The sequence below is a fragment of the Pleurodeles waltl genome, chromosome 6 (genome assembly GCF_031143425.1).
Source record: "Pleurodeles waltl isolate 20211129_DDA chromosome 6, aPleWal1.hap1.20221129, whole genome shotgun sequence".
NCBI lineage: Eukaryota > Metazoa > Chordata > Amphibia > Caudata > Salamandridae > Pleurodeles > Pleurodeles waltl.
In genome coordinates, this window is record NC_090445.1 from 416464834 (window position 1) to 416485209 (window position 20376).

A 20376-nucleotide genomic window follows, 5' to 3' on the forward strand; every position below is an offset into this window, starting at 1 on the left:
GCACACATGGTGGCATTAGGGGGGCGCTAAGGGGCGCAACAAAAACTTTTAATAAATCTATACCGTAGTGCCTGCCTCTTACTCACCCATCAACTTTTCTACCTCCATAGAAACACTGGTGCGTCCCTCTTCTATGAAGAGACAAGGGCAGATATATTTTCTGTAACCTTTTTCTCCTCATGCAGATCCACCTTACCTGGGCTTCATCTTGGCATCCTCACATCATTCATTTTCTGAGGCCGATGATTGGGCCCTTCCCTCTTGGGCTTCTGTCCCTGCTGGGAAACTTGGCAGCTTCCACGGCATCCCTGAAATGTTGTTGAATATGTTGCTGGAAATTCTTTACTCCACCTCACTTAGGGGCTCATTATGAACACGGCTGGAATCCCCATCGTGTTATGCTGGCGGTCTTATCACAGACCGCCAGCCCCCTTGAGACCCCGCCGGCCAAATAATAAACATTTTGCTGGGCTGGCGGGTGGAAACAGTGTTTCCGCTAGCCCGCCCAGCAGAATGCTGGGCCGGGACATTGGCAACGGCTCTACATGGAGCCGTTGTCAATGCTGATGTGTGGCGGGTGCAGAAGCACCCGTCGCGCAGATCACTGCTCGTAAATCGGGCAGTGACCTGCGCGACGGAGCACTGCACGGGGGCTCCTGCACTGCCCATGCCGCATGCATGGGCATTGCAGGGGCCCCCAGAGGGGCCCCGGAGCACCCCTTCCGCCATCCTTTCCCAATGGCTGGTAGAACAAGGGTTCTTTATCTGCAGGGCAGCGCTGCTTGCAGCGCTGCCCTGTCGGATAAAGAATTCCACCATTGTCAGGCTGCCAGGCGGCGGTAGCCTGGCGGTGGTGGAAGGCCGCCTGTGGCGGTCCCCACTGCCTTCATTATGTGGCAGTCAAGACCGTGACCATGCTGGTGGCGGTAATTTCCGCTGCCACCGGCATGGCGTTCTCGACCGCCAATTTCATAATGAGGGCCTTAGAGTCTGATTTAGAGGTGGATGGTAATGGAAAACCTGCTGAACATCAGTGAGTTTCCCAAAAGTCCACGGTTTGGTTTCCCTACCTCATCTGGAAATGGGCAACCACTTACTTTCTGATGGAAGAGTCTCGGGAGGCTTATTGTAGGAAGCACCATGCTGGAAGAATATCCATCACGGGACTGCCCGTTTCATGGCCTCAGAAGGCCCACATGTTTTTTCCAAAAGATGTTAGCATTTGATTAGAACTTAATTTAGACTCTTTGGATTCTCACATAATACGTCTGATAAAGACACATTATCATACACAGAGGAATATATCAATAGGCTTTTAAAAGTCCGACTTTTATAAGTAGGACCCCTACAAAGGTTGTGGATCCCTTACAAGAAATAATTATTAAGTTAGAAAGAATCAAGAAAAAGTTAAGGAGAACCTAGTTACATGGGCACTTGATGAAAGAATATCTATGATCCAATGTGATTCCAGTGGGTTTACAAGTGAGGAATGAGACAGCAATATTAGTTGAGGATCCCAAATAGAGGAAGAACGTCAGCTATGTAGCCAACCAGTGTTCACGAAATTGGATGGTTTGGGGTATTCAACACTGCCTTGGAACATATAACTAAATTATAAAAAGAGATCGAGGAACTCACAAAGGAAATTCTGGATGACACTGCACTGACAAATGCCAAGAAGGCAGTAAAAGCCCTTGAAAAAACATCGGCTGAATTTATATATATCACTCAATAGAAAAAGCTGGATAAGTTAGCAAAAGATCTGGCCAAGTATGATAACAAATTGACATATCCATACATAGACGAGGACTATTATAAACAGGATGACACAGGCAAATATGTAAATAAGGAATGAGGGGGTTGCAAGAAATACCTCACTTTCTCAGACACTTCAGTCTCTGATAGTTCAGATAGTGAATTACCAGGTCCCAGCACAGGAGGGAATCAAAAAGGACTAGGAGGCCCAACGGACCCCAATGATTTTTTAGGAAGGGGCCTAGGGGAGGGGGACCCCCAGAGAGAGAGGGGGCAGAGGGGCAGAGGCCGAGGCAGGAACAGGGGCCTTGTCCACTATCAGGAGGTTCACTGGGAACGACAGACAAGACGGCAACAGTACTCCTCGTAGATCAATCAAACCTCACTGTATCAATATCGACGATACCTCCTCTGTAATGACACTACAAACTAAACTATCTCTGACCCCTCTGTCTCTCCCCATATTAATACGGCTCTGATATTCAATCTATCAAGATATAGACTGACCCCTGGTGAGATATCTGTTCCTAGCAAGGGACTTTCAGTGGTACCTAGAGTACGTCCCAATTTTTTAAAAGTCAAACTTGAAATGCAAAGGTACTTTAGGAAGATAAGATTGAACCACTTCTTTATAGGAAACACCGAGGGTACCAATCTTGATATAATGGGACTAAGGTTACCTTTAACATTTACACCATCCTCCTACATGATGCCAAGTGAGGTCCTATCCTTTGATAAAATTGTTCTGAAAGATATCGACAGTTTAAGCAAACAAAGAAAATACATCAAATACAATCTCACTTATATTGAAAGCATGGTCATAAAATATCTCAAAACTAATGCAGAGATTGTAATAAAATCAGCAGACAAAGGTGTGGGTATAGTGAATCAATATATTTCTGTCTACCGACAAGAGATCAACTAAAGGATGAGAGGCTTTATAAGAGAATAAAAGGAGATCCCATTGGAACTCTTAAAAAGGAGATAGCTGGAGTTATAAAGCAAGGGCTAGAAAAAATGTTTTACCAGCAAGATTGAATATATATTCCTCAACAGGGAAAATACAAGGATGCCAGTAATAAATACCTTACCCAAGGTACATAAAAGATTAGACAACACTCCGGGCTGCCCTTTGTATCTGGATGCCGTTCCATCTTGGAACCATTATGTCAATGCGTAGATTTTTTTTCTAAAATCAATTGTGCCTAAAACCAGATCTTATATGAGAGACAACATGCACTTTATAACAGACTTTGAAGGTATGAATTTAATGAATCAAAGGACCTACTGGTTACCAGGGACATTCAGCCCCTATATACTGGTACCCCACAGATAGAAGCACTACAAATGGTCAAGAAAATACTGGGATCCCATATGCAACCCGTACAGGTACCCAGTACCCACCTGGTTCATAGTTGAAATTATGGGAATTGCAATGACCAAAAATTATTTTCAATTTGAGAATGATTTTTATTTCCAAGTCAAGGGATTAGCGATGGGAGCAAGCTTTGCACTGGATTTAGCTAATTTCTGTATGGCTGACTTTGAAGCACAACATATAATTTCTCCTGATTATCCATTTGGAGAACAGATAAGAAAATTGTCATGTTATGTAGATGACGCTTTTTTGATTTGGAGGGGCACAGCCTCTGAACTACGGTCCTTCCATGCATGGCTCAATGTGAGATACGCAAATATTAAATGTACAGTTGAATACAGCAAAACAAGTATCCCTTTTCTGGATTTGTGGAAAGGGACTGAGAATGATAAGATTTATGTGTCCATTTATAGGAAACCCACAGAGAGAAACACCTTGTTACATTACAACAGCAATCATCCTAGAAGTTGAAAAGATAATCTACCATTTGGTCAGTTTATCCGCAATTGCAGAAATTGCACTAAGAAGGTTGATTACCATAGGGAATCAGGAATACTCATGAATAGGCCTGTAGAAAGAGGGTACCCCAAAAGACTGTTAAAAAGAGCTAGAAAAAGAGCATGGTATAATCCATAGGGAATTTCTATTGCAACCAAATCAAAGTAAAGATGAGATGGACAGATTGGTTTGTGTGACCACTTTTAACCCTCCCAGCAACAAATTATGAAAAATCATTGAATGACATTGGGGATTATTAGAAGATCATCTAGCCAATAAAGAGTTACCATTATTCTCATTCAAGAGAGGTGGGAATTTGAGGTATGCCTTAATGAGAGCTAAATTATCTGAACCAACTAAAACCACTCTAAAAGCCTTGTTGGGACTCCTGCCAGTGGATGGGCAATATAAGTATGGGAAGTGTTTAGCTTGTAAGTTTAGTTTCAACACCAATGATTTAATTCATGATAACATTGAGAATAATTTAATTTGTTTAATGTAATTGAATAATTTAACTACGTTTACTAAATGCAATACGAAAGATGTCATTTATGCGATATGGTGGCCATGCCAACTGTTGTATGTAGGAAAAAACACACAAAAAGTGAAATGTAAAATTCTCCAACATAGAAGCAGGATCAAATGCTATACCATTGGAGCACCTCTCGTGGAACATTATCAGAGCCTATAGCACAACAATGATGAAAAAAAAATGGGAAGTGATTGAACATGTCAGGATGGGGACAAGAGGAGGCAACATTGACATTTTTCTATCCAAGAGGGAGCTCTTTTGGATGGACAAGTGCAACACGATTTCATGAGGATTGAACACATCAGAAGACAAGCTTCTGCTACATAACAGGATCATGGACTTTATTAACTTGGCTTGTGAGAAGAGCTTTGTTTGTGATATTGTTACAATTACCACTGTTTTTGACTTTATCAAATGTAACAGAAGGTGTAAATTCTTGTAATATGAACATATAAACACCTTTACTTAGGGCCATGATAGCCTATTCATGTTTGCCTATTACAGATGTTATCATTTTTTCTCTTTCAGAGGAAACTAACGAAATTTTGCCTAACCATGAATATAATATTTCAATAAGGGCCACATTGTTAACTAAAGGGCTCTGTCTGTTTAATACAATTTGATGAGTATGGACCTAGATAGACTACAAACAACTTATATGTCCTTGTAATACTACAGACCATAATGGAACATTATATAAGAGGTCTTTTGGCTAAAAATATCTTTAATATTTGACTTGGCCATGCATTGACTACTAGCTGTTACAAATATATTGTTAATAACCAGCACATGAGATTTTCTCTCCCTCAATGAAACCACAGTTGGTATTAAATACAGACAAAACCGGAAGAGGCATTACACTAAAAGGTTGCAGTGTAGAATTAAAACTCAAATGTACATAGAGAGTTATGATCTATCACTATAATTTTTTCATAACTCCTCTTGGGTAGTTTTATTCCACTGGTAATATGTATCGAGCACCAAGCCCTATTGCGAATTATATTTTTTCTACAACCATAAGAATTATTATTTCCATCATTTTTCATTCAAGTTTCCATGTTGTTCATTTCATGAAAGTGGACTTCATTGGAATGGAGCTAACTAAAGGCATCAATTCCCCCTCGCATTTCTACTTTGCTGCATTCAACAACATGATGTGCGGCTCATTTAAGTGCTTCATCATTCCTGATGCTACAAATGAGTTCTATTTTCAAGTACATCTGGAAGAGTCACTTTGACACAGATTGCATATAACCACTTTGCCCTTACTGTCTTTTTGGCCCAAGTAAAATAACTTTTATTTTGTTTATCAAAGACAACTAAAAGAATAGTCATTACAAAACCCGTCTTTTCTTTATTTAATACAGGCATGATTTATATTTTGGCCACTAGATGGCAGCAGAGGTCAATCTCATGCATGTTGCATAGGGCTGTCATCCTCGTTTATAAATAGAACGAGGGAGGCAGCAGGCGTCTGATAGAGTGATCGTGCTGCTTCACTACAAGCAAGTAAGTAGATTGAACCAACAGGTTTGCTGCAATTTGTAGCCAGCAGAGACCCATTTATCTGACTCTACAATACTCTGTTTACTTTATTCCTAGAACTAGAGCATCTATCCTGATTAAATCAGGGCCACGGATCCTTAACTCTAATACAGGACCCTGCCGACATGTTTTAAAAAGACCTTAAACAATGAACTCTTTTTCGAGGAACGATCTTTGACCTTCCATAAGCCATGAGGTAAGTATTGAGCAATTTTCATATTTATCTTTAACCCTATTTAGTAGCCTTGAGTTTAGAAATAACTATAAGATAAGTCATTATGAATATATAATTTTTCTTTAGATAGTGATGCTAAAGAGTGGTACTATTGATAGCACACCAGGGCTACATGAAATGGATGGCCGATTGGCGAAGTTTTACTATTAACACAACTAGGATGTGTCTGATTGATATCAAGGAGGGGTGAGTACCTCTTCCAATTGGTTTAGTTTCCAAATTAGGTAGGTACATTTTGTTTTTATCTCTTATGAGGTTGATTAATTGTCACATAAGGAAGTAGTAACCTCATGTCAAACTTGGATTTCATAATATAACCATATAATATGTTGTACTGTTGAATTAATAGAAGCTGATCAGATGGAGGGCAAAGTACTGATACATGCTTTCTGTATTGTACTTTAGGTGCTTCCTATTTCAATGTTCTGCCCTGATAACGACCAGCCTGAATTCATTTTGTTGTTTTGGGAAGGAAACGTCGACATTGAATTTGAAAATGTGGATTGATTTTTGAAAAATTCAGTAGGCTCACAACACCTAATGTTATCAGAGACCTCGAGCTTTTAACCACAGTTTGGGTTTAGTTTTCAAGTAAATAGCACTGTAGCACTTATACTAACACATAATCCATTTACACTGCACCATTATACAGGAGCACCTTGATTACTTTACTTTAAACTGTGGAAGTTAAGTTTCCAATAAATGTGAAATGTTATTTACGAACTTCATTGGTACAGAAAGTTCTTTATAGTACAACCACTGTCTTGTAAGTTAATTCATATTCTTCCCATAGCAGGATCAAAAATCTTTCTGTTATCTTATACATAGTTTTCACAGGCAGGAAAAAATTAAACAATGTTCCCAGAAAACTACAAGAGCATGAAGGACATACTTTGAGAAAAATTCCACTGACTGAGAACACTTTTGGCAAAAAAATCCCACCACATGGGCATGGATCTTTAAATATGGCAGAGCAGCCTCTGCTGGATCGGTGTCGGTGGGGCCTTGAATGCCCTTGTGCACCATGACCTAAATGAGGCACTTGATGTGTCCCAAGCATTGTGCTTTCTGCCGTATCCAGTTTGCTGTCTGCCTATCAGCAGCTATTGCCTGCTGATGGAGTGCTACTGAAAGTCAGCCAATGGCTGCCTCTTTCCACAGAACAAAAGTCCAAGAGAGGGCAGCTAACAAGAGAATATACAGTGCATCATACACTGACCTATAAAGGTTTGTTTCACCCCTTGAATCCACTCATCCATGAGACTCTTTGGCATTAACTTTTATTTTTAAAGTTCTTGTAGTAAATAGATTTAGGTGAGTTTAACCCATCTGATCAAGCCACCATTCACATACTCATACTTCTCTCTTCACTTGTGTTCAAATCAAGAATGACCATGTCCCAACCCTGGGTAAGATAACTCAGTGGAGCCCTTGCCTTATAGTGACCGCTCAGTTTTTGAATGTGCCAAGTGATTTTAAAACTTAACCAAAGTTCAGCGGCCAATAGGAAGAGAACGATCAGGGTCAGTTGCAGATGGAGCTGCAATGAATGAGTGAGATTTACCTGTAGGCCCCCCTCAATCCCAGCGTGATGGCATGTCCAGTTTTCCCTTCTCTAACAGCTTACACCACTCTCCTACCAATCCTTCTCTTGATTCTGTTGTGTTTGCTAGGAGTTTTCCCTCTTGAAACCAACTTAGGCCTGACTTTTTTAAGCAGAGACATGGCATCAGACTATCCGTGGTTAAGGGGCAGTATTTGTGATGGAGACTGCTGTTTACCACTGGTTCCAAAAGGCCTCAGGTACTATTGGATTCCAAATGGATAATACTGTTTCTCCCTTTGCATACTGGCTTCACCGTAGGTAGCTAGGGTGAGCAGTCTAGATTTGTTTGGCAGACCAAACCTGGGTCTCTGGCCTTTTGTTTACCTCAAGTGGTTCATATGCTCATGTCGAGAGCTGCTTGGGGGATAAAAAATCATTAGTGCCAGCCCTTGCTAATGCTGAAGTAAATATGTTTTACAAGTCCAAATCCTTGCCAGTAGGCCAGCAACCACAAATAAGTACCATTACCATATATTAAAGACTGACATATCAGCTGTTAAAAAATTGATTTATATAGAGGATGCCACCACAGATGAAAGAAAGGTGAAGAAGTGAGGTTGTTTATTTGGTATCAGTGGTGCTTGGTGATGTACAGGGTGGTTCATGAGGTTGACTGGGCTTATTCCCAAGATGATATTCTCAAAAGTGTAAGGGGCTATCAAGTGCTGGAATGTCCAACAAATTCCTTCTTCGGTCTGGTTCATTTTGAGAAATCAGAAAGGAATTATGTCACAACAGGTTAATTATGGTAAACTCAAATTTGTAGTACTATTAAGGGCTGGAGTTGGAGGTAGTGTTTGTGCCTTTTCTCATGGATATCTTTTACCATGAAAGAACATCTGGCACAAAAAACAGTAGTAATGGAGTGCAATTCAGATCTGAGAAAATTGAAATGTTTTCTTAAAGAGAACTGGTGTGAACCACTAGATGGATTTATTTTACCACCCCAGGTGTAATGGCTATATTGAAGGACTTAGGGGCCGATTTAGTTCTTGACGGTGCTACCACCGATCCCCCGTGGTAATGGTCCCAAGTACTCCGTCAAGCTGACGGTGTTTCATCTGCCATATTTACACCTATGCCTATGCAGCTGCCAACAGCTTCGATGAAGAGCACTCCGTTGCGCCAGCTGTATGCCACAGGTGAGGCGACGGACTCTAGTGCTGCAGCTTAGCACTCCATCGCTGTCATGACCATAGGATTCTGCCTACCATATTTAGATTACACAGTCATGCTGGCGCTGTATCTGGGACGGGCCCATGGTGGCAGCAGTACGTCCCAGGACCTTTTAAGCTGTGTATCATGGCTATGGCTATTGGTTGTAAGCTAACAGCCCAACCTGATGTTTGTTGGATAACTGTGAACACCTGCAACACGCACTATGAATCACACTTCATTTCAGACCATGAACTTTTGCCATTTAACTGAGGAACACCATTTTCCAGCAGAAATTGCCACAAAGGAGTCAGGTTGTTTTTCTGTTTTCAATTCCCTCTTTGCTTTTTGTTACTATTACTTTCTTTTATTTTCCTTACACGTTTGGGGGAAGTAGCTTATTTTTCACTCATTCAGTATGGCAGGGAGGAGAAATCCATGTTTCACGTAGGGAGAATTGTCAGTCATGGTGGTTGGAATTGTTAGAATAGAGCAGCAGTTGTTTGGAACACAGGTACAAAATACTACCATTTCTCAGAAAAAGCAAATGCGGGACAAAATAGTCAACAGAGTGAATGCTGTATCTAACAATCTGGGCACACAGGAGGAAATTAGGAAGATAGTGGTAGTGGTTATCCCAGCCCCCAATTACAACTCCTTCCCTGAGAGTAGAAGGTCTTGCAGATCCTACATCCTGAAGGCTTGACAGAAATCCCTGATGGAGTGGAAACTGGTAAGTTACACCTATGTATGTGTCAGTAATCACAAATGGAGTCCTTGACTTTAACTTAGCTTAGCTTTTAAGAATATCTCTAGACACCTATGAAACTATATATTTACTAGGTTCAGATACAACAATATATTGTGTTATCCAAATTAGTAGCATTATGGTTGTTACAAGCTATTGAACAATGACCAATATGTATTGTCAGATTGTGTGTTGTCCTTCATGATTCACCCCTTGCATATGTCTTGTCCTTTGCTTTAACTCAGTGTGGGTTGTTTTACTTCAAAAAACGTGTTCTAAACTCCATCCATATGCACATGAAGGTATAGTGCTTGTAAGTGGTATGTTAACCTAATCACTGTATACACATATGTGTGTTTAAATTTCACAGTATTAATTCATATAGCTATGTGTTATCCACTGTTGTCACAAGGAGTTGCAATAGTGTTTACAAATGACTACAACTACCATGCTTTTGTCTCTGCAAAACAATAGTGCAATGTGATTGTTGTATTAATATTAGAATTCTGTGGTTGTTATGGGGACCGCAGTTGGCAGTTTCCCGAATGCGGCTGTGAGAGCGGTTGCTGCCTGCTTCGTGTGCCGGCCGTGGGTCTCCTCTTACAAATAAATCTCAGCTCTTTTGAATATTTCCGCAGTTCTGTTTTATTCCGATTATTTACTACATTTTGGCGATGAGGAGTATTCTCTGGAGACCCACTGACCCTGCACTCTGCTTCTTGTCAGCTCGCTGGCCCTACGCCCTGTGTTCTGTCTTCTTTTCGAGCCTGCAGGATTTGCTTGGACATCGGCTCTACCTGGAGTGTGAAATCAGTTTTCTCTGCGACTCCTGATTTGAATATAGGCATTTTCTTCTGTGTGCTCCACCTCGGTCGTTTCTCCTGATGTCACAAGACTGCTCTTCCTCGCGTGCAAGCTACATCACCTATAGAAACATTTCCTTTTGCTTTGGTGGCCATTTTAAGGCTTTGGGATGATTCCCATTCTCTTCATTTTGTTCTGCGGTGACACACACACCTTTGACAGTTATATTTCTTAGAAACTAAGACATTAGTTCTGGGAATTTACTGTTATTTAAAAAAAAAATATATATATATATATATATTTGTTTGTTTTTTGTTTTTGTTTTTTCGATCTACAATGGCAACAGCTCAGGTTTGTGTTCAACCTCCTCCTTTTCTTCAAAAACCTGGGAGACCGCCAATTCCGTGGAGAAAGTGGTTACGCATTTTTGAAAATTATTTGGTTGCTATGGACGCTTCCAGATACAGTGCTGCGCGCAAAGCTGCACTCCTTTTCAACCACTTAGGTGAAACTGGTCAAGAAGTTTTCGATAACTTACCAGCCATAGTTGCACCACTGGGGGATGAATCCTGGGATGCATATATTGAAGCTACAACACGTATGGCTAAACAGTATTCTGATGAACCTTCAGTAATGTTGGAACTACATCATTTTTTCAAAAGGAAACAGCTTGTGGATGAAACCATAGAACATTTCTTGGCAGTATTACGAGTTCTTATTACGAGAACGTATTTTAACTTGCAAGAATCCATCTTTGGGTGAAGTTTTGGACATAGCTAAGAATATTGAACGCTCTCTCATCTCTTCCAGAATTTTAACAGAAGATGTTAAAGCTTCTGCTCAAGTTTCTGCTATCATGCAAGCCGATTGTTTGGAAGTTAATGCTGTATCCAGTAGGAGCAGAGCCAACAAAAGTGTTGATAAAAAAAACTATTCTGGTTATTGTGATAGATGTGGTTCAAAGACTCATATGGGAAATAGTCCATCTTGTTTAGCTCAAGGGAAAAAGTGTAATTTTTGCAAAAAAGTGGGCCATTTCCAAAGTGTTTGCCGTTTAGCTAAGGCTAAAGCTAAGATATCTCAAATTGATATAGTTGAAGAAGAACTGACTGATTCTTTTAACAATGTGTTGTTAACTATTGATACTGTTGGAGCTTCTCAAAACAAATGTAAAGGTCCCATTTGCTCTGTCACTATAGGCTCCGTTAATCTGGACGTTATGTCAGATTCCGGTTCACCAATTACTATCCTGTCTGACGTGACGTTTGACAGATTCTGGTCTGGGAAGCAGCTTCACCGAACTGATGTCAATCCAAAAGCTTTTGGCGAGTTTGACATTACTATGAAGGGTTTTTTCATGGATATTCTTGATTTTAAGAGCAGGAGCATTAATACAAAAATTTATGTTGCTGAGCGTGGCAGAGATATTCTGGGCTGGCAAGATCAGGCTAAGTTGGGTATTATTTTAAGACCAGGTCACTCTGTGCCTATGATTCTTGGGGATGTGCCTGTGCTAAGTGTGATTGAAGAAAAATTATCGCTGGATCATTGTTCAGTTGAAGATCTGTATGTAAATTTTCCTAGGGTCTTTAAGAAAGATATTGGTCTTATCAAGGGATTTGAATATCAAATCAAGTTAAAAAAAGATGCAGTGCCTGTCAAGCAGAAGCTTAGACCGGTTCCATTTTCGGTTAGACAGGATCTTAAAAATGTACTTCACGAAATGTGTGAACAGGGCATTATCACTCCTGTTGATTCCTCTGAGTGGATTTCGGCAATTGTTCTTGCTAAAAAAAGGGGTGGAAGTATTCGTCTATGTGTTGATTTGCGCACACTTAATCGCAACATTCTCGTAGATGCTCATCCTTTGCCTAGAATCAATGATTTATCGGCAAATTTGGGTAAGAGTAGGTACTTTTCCACCATTGATTTAAGGTCAGCCTATCACCAAATTCCCTTATCCAAAGATTCTCAACCATTAACTTTATTTGTGACACCCTTTGGAACTTTTATGTATTTGCATTTATCTTTTGGTTTGGCTTCTGCCGCTAGTGTTTTTCAGAGATTGATGGATGCTTTATTTTCGGAGGAACAATATGTTCAGGTCTTTCAGGACGACATTCTCATTCATACTGAAACTAAAGAAAAACATTTTGAGACGTTATTTCGAGTATTTAGGAAGTTGGATACATATAATATCACTGTCAATAAAGATAAATGCAAGTTCTTTTCAGATAGTGTTGACTTTTTAGGGCATAACATTTCTGCTAGAGGTATCGCGCCCAAGTCATCTTTAGTTAAAGCCATAGTTGAGGCCCCTGTTCCTAAGGACAAGGATTCTCTGAGATCTTTTTTAGGTTTGAGTGAGTACTACTCCAGATTTGTGTCTGGGTATACAATGGTGGTACAACCTCTACGGGCGCTGCTGAAGAAGCATGTCAAGTTTGCTTGGACTGATGAGGCCCACAGAGCTTTTGATCATTTGAAACAACTTATTGTGGATGCCCCAGTTATTAGACCTTTTGCTCATGGTGTTAGGAGTATTATCACAGTGGATGCCAGCTCTGTGGGCTTAGGTGCTGTTTTGAGCCAATTTGTAGATGGTGTTGAAAGTACTGTGGCCTTTGCGTCACGCATGTTGAGTGAAGCAGAACAAAAATATAGTACAATTGAAAGTTAAGCGCTTGCATGCTCTTGGGCAACTGAGAAGTTTAAAATGTATATTTGGGGCACCAAATTTGATTTGTATACTGATCACAAGCCTTTAATATACATGCTGGGAGACAGTTGCTCTAACAAGGCGTCCTCCAGGTTGGTTAGGCTTATGTCTAAATTACTTGAGTTTAATTTTGGATATAAAATATATTCCTGGAGGAAAAAATATAAGGGCAGATTGGTTTTCTCGATTGCCAGTTGTAGAAAATATTACTGAATTGCCTCTTGAAGAAGAATGTGTGATGACAGTTTCTGATGCAGCTTCTGCTTTCAGAATTTCAGAGGAAGTTTGGAACAAGAGTGCTGACAATGATATTTCTCTAGCTAAAGTTGAGGACTTTCTTGTTTGTGGTTGGCCTCCGGACAGGAGCTTAGACAAAGAATTAAAGTCGTTTGCCCAGGTTGCATCTGAATTATCGGTGGTTAATGGTATTGTTATGAGGCAGAGTATGTTTGTGCCACCTTTATCCCTGAGGGATGGCATTATTTCAGTGGGACATCTAGGACATTTGGGCATCTCTGCTACCATCAAGAATATTAAGCAGCATTACTGGTGGCCTGGTTTGGACTCTCAAGTAAGATGTTATGTGGATAAATGCCCTGAGTATTTGTGTTCCGATAAACATTGGAAAATTAAAATTAATTCTTTGTGTTGTACAGAATGGCCCAAGAATGCTTGGGCAAAAATAGGATTGGATTTTGCTGGCCCATTTAATATGCTTAAGAATGAGAACAAGTACATGATTGTAGCTATTGACTATTTCTCCAAGTGGTTATATTTTGCCTTTTCTAGCACTGCAGATTCCAATGTGGTCATTACATTTTTGAAATGTTTGTTTCAAGTTGAAGGTCCTGCTAGAGAGGTTGTTACTGACAATGGAACACATTTTGTCTCCAATGAAGTGACTAATTTTTTCCTTAATCACTCAGTGAAACATATCAAGGTTCCTCTTTACAGTCCTTCTTCTAATGGATTGGTCGAAAGAGCAAATCGTATGTTGAAGGAGGGAATACAAACTGCCATTTCTAATAACCTCAATGTTGCTGAGTATGTGCAACAGAAAGTTTGGTCCTATAACACCACACCTCATAGTACTACTGGGGTTTCTCCTTTTATTCTTTTAAGGGGAAGGGATCATGTTACAGATTTAAGACCTACATGGTTGGATGATGTTACTGGTCTCTCTGCTGATTCTGTTGATCTGTGTCAAGTTCGTATGCGGGTAAGAGGCAAACAAGAGAAGTCTAAGGACTATTTTGACAGAGTGAAGAGTGTGAAAGATTTGGAAGTGAAACCTGGGGATTGGGTATTAGTTAAAAAACCTATGAGGATCAACAAAGGTGATTCGAAATTTTCTCAACCGGTCATGGTCGAGAAGGTCTCCAGAAGAGCGGTCTGCTTACAGAGCAAGGGTTGGTGGAATAAGAATGCTGTAGTGAAGATAACTTGTGAGCAAGCTGATATCATTAAGAAAAAGTTGGAGGATGTGCCTCTCCATGACAACTTTGAATGCGATTACTGGGATGTTGTGTGTGACAAGGAGACTCATAACAGGGATTTTGCTCCACTTCCTGAGTGTTCCATTGTTCAACATAATGTTGTTGACTCTTCTGTTGACAAGAATATGAACAGGACCTGTAGAGTTAGGAATGCTCCTGTTAGATTCAAAGATTTTGTCAGATATTAGTATTCTCTGTAAGAGCTAGGAATGCTTCTTTTAAATTTATTGTTATGTCAGTATTAGTTTTTCCTTGTGTATATTGCTGTGTTTTCTTTATTTGTTGTTGTTGTTTGGTTAAAAAGGGAGATGGTGTTGTATTCATATTAGAATTCTGTGGTTGTTATTGGGACCGCAGCTGGCAGTTTCCCGAATGCGGCTGTGAGAGCGGTTGCTGCCTGCTTCGTGTGCCGGCCGTGGGTCTCCTCTTACAAATAAATGTCAGGTCTTTTGAATATTTCCGCAGTTCTGTTTTATTCCGATTATTTACTACAGTGATGTAGCTCAATCTCCTTTCACTTCCACATTTGCATAATAAGTCAAAGCTTTAGCTAGTAGATATTCACCATTTCATGATATGTATTGTTGATTTCATCTGCTGTGTTGATCCAGTATGTTTTCTCCTTCTTGTCACTACATTGAATTGATCTACTTGTTTGCAGATTTCATAGTGTGTGGATTAAAAAGTTTCCAACCATGTTTTGTGGCATGCTGATTATAAGTAGTATTGATGCACAAATTGCTTTGCAGTGTTTATATGATTACCAATGCCATTAAATACAATAAGTTGTACCATAGATTGTTTTTGAGGCTGCTACGCCTTGAAATGGCACAGCTTTCAAATCTCCTCACTACTGTGTTGAGTTGCATTTTACACTGTCTATTTTGCATTTTACATTTCAGGGCATCTCTCCATCGTTTTTACTGATGTGTGCCTCTGTGTACATTAATCTGCATGAGTAAAAAGTGAAAAATCACACAAAGGCCTCAACATCCCATTAATCATTAGTTTTCTTTTCTTTTGGTTGTGTCATCTGGAGCTGAAGACAGAGTTGAGGTCCAATACAGACCTCTGATGTATTTTAATTTTGTAATTCATATTAGAACCAACACCCAGAGCCAGTGGACCACCATCTGCAACTGAAGACACCTCCACTTCAGGCCAGGATCAAGCCTTCAGTGAGGATACTACTACTGCAAGTACGGATGATGAGGAGAGGCCTGGTCCATCTGGTCTGTCTGGGCAGCCAGCCTTGGTGAGTCTCACTCGGCCCACACCCCCACCTCCCACCCCAGCTGCTATAACTATATATATCGATACCTCTACTTACTGTGTCCAGAGGACCACAACTCTGATCTTGTGCCCCTCAGTCTTGCCTACTGTTAAGTAACCACCACTACCACCTCCATTTATTCCAGGACACAGTGGGATGGGCAACACTGCCTCAAGGGCACGGGGTACTGGGGTAGATACTGTGGAAGGGAATCAGTGGGTGAGGAAAGTTAGGCCACGGACATCATTGTCACCAAGACCATCATTTACCAAGTCTTGGGAGAAATACAACAGTCCCAAGATGTGATGGGCCAGGTCCTAACAGAGGGCCAAATCAGGGACCTTAAGCAGGTGCAGAGGGTGCACATTCAAGAGCTACAAAATCACAACTCTAATTTGTGCTCCTTGACTGGTGTTGATGTTTGACATTTACCATCACTTGTGCAGGGTTTTTACTCTGCCATCTACCCACTGCTTGTGGCCCTTCAACATCAGGACACAATATACTAGGAGAGGATGCCAAGACCACCACCACCACCTCCAGGAGACGACAAACCTGATTCCCTCAAGTATGTGTCTACCATTCACTCTGTGGATTATTACATGGACACATTTACCTTTTCTGAGGAGATATGTATTTCGGACATTGGACTCCAAACAAATATAGTTTCATCCATCATGATGGATTTTTTTTTTACTTGTTCTTTTACATTCTGCTTGCACATCTATTGCACTCATAGTTTGCACATAAAACAAAGTGAAAGACTGGTGTTGTATTTATTGTGGTAATTCCTTGTCTATGGCTTTTGTAAACCATCATATTTGAAATCTGTCAAACAATATGATAATGAAACAAACAAGGGTACCAACTTGGTAATGTGTTTCACATGTCAAAAAAAGATGGAAAAAGAAACAATGACATCTGAATGTTTTGGTGTCCTTCATTTCTAGGTAGCTAGTTTGTGACACAATCAAATATGCTTTTCACAAACCATGCAGAAGCCAAACATTCTGTGCCATTTAGAAGTTGACATTCCAGGAACTTGACACTATGGAAGAAAGGGGATATAACATTAGAAATTAAATAGGCAAAATATTATTGGTGTATGACCTCAGCTTGAGCCAGCCATCTTGCCCTCACAATAAGAATCCCTCATCGAGAACACCAATAGTCTACATCATGGCAGTAGCAAAATCTGAGGCCGCATGTCCATTACAGGATACTGGGGTAGTATCTGTTGCAATGTCACAACCACCATTCAATGGTGAGCTAAAAAATACTTTTCAACTATAAAGAGATACATCAACAGCTTGCTACACTGAACACAAACTAAAGATTTAATCAATGTGAAGTAAGACAAGTATGCTATGACTTGACATACACATGTGGCTAGAGCAAGTTAAGCAGCACATGGCAGCATTCCACAGTGAACAGGTATGATACAATCTCATTAACTTTCATTCAGTCACAGTGTAAGTTGTCTCTGTACAAGATCTGTCTACCCCAAATGGATCTCTGTCTGCGGATCAACCCATGTTTACTTTGTGCTTTCCAACAGCAAAATATCACTGCAACTGTCACAACTGTGAAATGTCCAAATGAAGGTGACATGGTGAATGACCCTGAAACAGAATAACAAGAGAAAATTAATGATTTCACATTTACAATTTGTCTTAAATTATAAGTTAGGACACATATACCTAGCACAAGCAAAGTTGATCTATGTCAATACACACAGTAGTCAATATAGGAAAACTCTGATCCACAAACATCTTTGCCTTGGACTTTCTTGGCCTGACCATTCCTACCACATTACCATCGCAGACTGATATGCTCCCTATGCCACAAATTGTTCTGACATTAGATGCCACAATATGTAAGAGTCCACTTACACTCAGGTGAAGAAGTGGGTGGTGAAATATTGACATAGGTGGATTCCTTCCTCTTCTCCACTGTCATCTTCATGGGGCATTTTGACATTCTCACCCAGTGGCACTTCACGGTCTCCATCCTCTGTGATGATTCCGATGTTCTGTCTCAGGGAAATGTTGTGCAGCATGCAGCAGGCAACTGTGATTTGGGACACCTTATCAGGTGGGTAGAGGAGGGCTGCAGGAGCCCAAAACCCTGCTCCACTGGCCTCCATGTTCTTCGATGGGCCACAGAAGCAGACTTCCCATGGCGCTGTTGGATTCCTCAGCGGTGCCAACAATGTATTTCTTTACATGTCTGACATTTTATCCAAATAATGTGTAGATAATACTTTTGAATTGCATTATCTGAACATTACTTTTTTAGTTTCTGTCTTTAATTACCATCAACAGATGTATTACATACACCACTGTACTATTGATATAGAACACAGTAACGGTTCACTATTTTATGTCATATCTTTTAAAAAACAGTGTTGTATGTATCTGAGACATGTACAAAGTACCCACCATTTTGAGGGCTGGTGGTGCACAATTTAAAAATACACAGCTACACATCCTAAAATAGTGACTGCCTCACCTTGGCGTCAGGACATTGGCTATCCAATGGCCGTCAGCGGAAGTTGGCCACGTAGTTGGTGCAACACTCCACAACGGGCACTGCCATAAGTTAACGTGTGTGATGGCTACTTACGAAAGCCAATGGCTGTGTTTGTCTCCAGCGCTGAGCACATACGCTGTGTACTTGCATGTGGCATATTGAAAAAAAACTCACTTGCCTCCTAACATTGCAGCCAACAAGACTTCCTTGTTTATTTGCTGTTGTCATCGACCTCTGGGAGCCAAGATGCTGAGCAAAGCAGGTGACAGGGCCACTGCCTTCTCCCCTGAGGTGTGGGCACTCCTCACCAGGGGGGTCCTGTCCCTGTACAGCCACTGTATAGGACCCCAGAGGAACAGGTACATGTTTGAATGTGAGATGTTTGGCCAAGTAACTTGTTCGCTCCTTATCCACAGGCTATTTGGTCCTTTTTTGTTCATGATTGAAGTGCTGGAGTATAGTGAACTGAATGATTCAGCTAGGTACAGGGTGATTAAGGATGGTAGAAATGCCTGTGCATTGAAATGAAAATTCACCTGAAAGAATGAGTTGAGTTTTCAGTGCATGTTACTCACAATTTCAGGTGTAATTAGCCAAGCTAAATGCAGCTTACTCTCAGTGGACAGTAGGCACTGTAACACTAGTTTAAGTGGAAACATGCAGCCCAGGTTGAATAGAGAGAAATGTAAAGTCCAAGTAGTATCTCTTAAGTTATGCTGTCTGTCTGTATGATGCTGTTCAGTCAAGTGAATTACAGCCCATATTTTGGATTAGGAGTATCTTCATTTATAAACATGTCATGGTGACACATATGGGGAAAGGTATTTCCTGTGTTAGCAGCCTAAATGACCCAGGCTTTCAATCAGCCATACACATATGTCCAGTTGCAACACAACCTGTTCATACATTACCCACACCTACACTTTCACTGACACATGGCAGCCCTCCAAAACTGCCCTTAGTCACTGTATGTGGTGCAAACCATAGTATCTGAATCTTAGAAGATTGGGCATAAAGAAACTGTAGCTGTATGTATGTGGTTATGTGCAAATAATATACAGGTTGTTTACCCTTTTGTAGCACACAATGAATTGGACTAATCAGTGGGTCTCAAAAGTTTCCTATCCCTGGCTTACAGGATGTTTGTGTCTTGGATTGGTAACATGAGGAGAAAGGAAGTGTTGAGGCTACTCCAAAGATCAATGCAAATCAATATGTCTTAGGAACTGCAAAATGTTTATAAATGATCTGTGCTGACTGAATGACAAAGTTGTATCACTGCACTACGGGCAAACAAAATCACTCAAAACAGCATTTGTTATATTTTGTTCTCATCCATACATGTAAACGCCCATCAGAAGCAGTAACTGTGGAAGGCTATCACAAAGAAGGTTCGGACCCCAGGGGTCTTTAAGTAGCGCAGCCTGCATTGAAGGAAGAGATGGGAGGACCTCCGATGCTGGACCATGAAGTCAGCAGAACTCCAGCTCGGCCAGGACTCCTAATGAGGCAAGCTTGTGTGCCGCAGCCTGACCCCTCTAATGGCCTGCATCCTGGTGGTGGCATACCCAGAGCTTGATGGGCAGTTGAGGGCCCAACAGCAGCATCAAGGGGGTGAGTTATTGTATGTAGTTAAAGTTGTTGTTTAACGTTTTTTATTTACATCAATGTTGTTTGTCATCAACATGACGTTTGACATATATCTAATGCAGAGGAGAATTTCTGGAGATGTATGTTTTTCAGATGTCTGATGCTGTGTTTGGTGTATTGTTTTGTGCTAAAGGTTGTCACTAGATTCCTCATCAGAAGCGAATGGCTGTTTTGAGCAGACACATGGATGCATGTCGAAAAAAAGGGGAGCCTGTATTTCTCTCTGCTATGTGGGACATTTGTACCTAACATGCCCCATTTGGGGATTGGGTAAGGTGTGATGCTCTATCACAAATGTGAGTAGGTAATGTAGGTTCTATTCTTGCTGACATGGGATGGAAGCACTTATGAGACAGTTCATGTTTCAGATGTTACATTGGTAAGTTGGTAAAATGAAAATACGATCACGAGTATCTGCACCAAAAGGATTGGAAACATGTGCATAATGGC

General features: G+C 40.7%; 1 protein-coding gene and 1 long non-coding RNA gene across 4 annotated transcripts in view; one reads left to right on the plus strand and one right to left on the minus strand.

Annotated features, from left to right (window-relative positions):
- The window catches only part of LOC138301948 (trem-like transcript 4 protein), a 219034-nt gene that overhangs the window by 115955 nt on the left and 82703 nt on the right, over nucleotides 1-20376 (minus strand). The window lies entirely within an intron of this gene.
- On the plus strand, nucleotides 5701-19884 carry LOC138301947 (uncharacterized). Its single transcript, XR_011205183.1, has 3 exons — nucleotides 5701-5904; nucleotides 15575-15726; nucleotides 19635-19884. It is a non-coding gene; the product is annotated as an uncharacterized lncRNA (long non-coding RNA).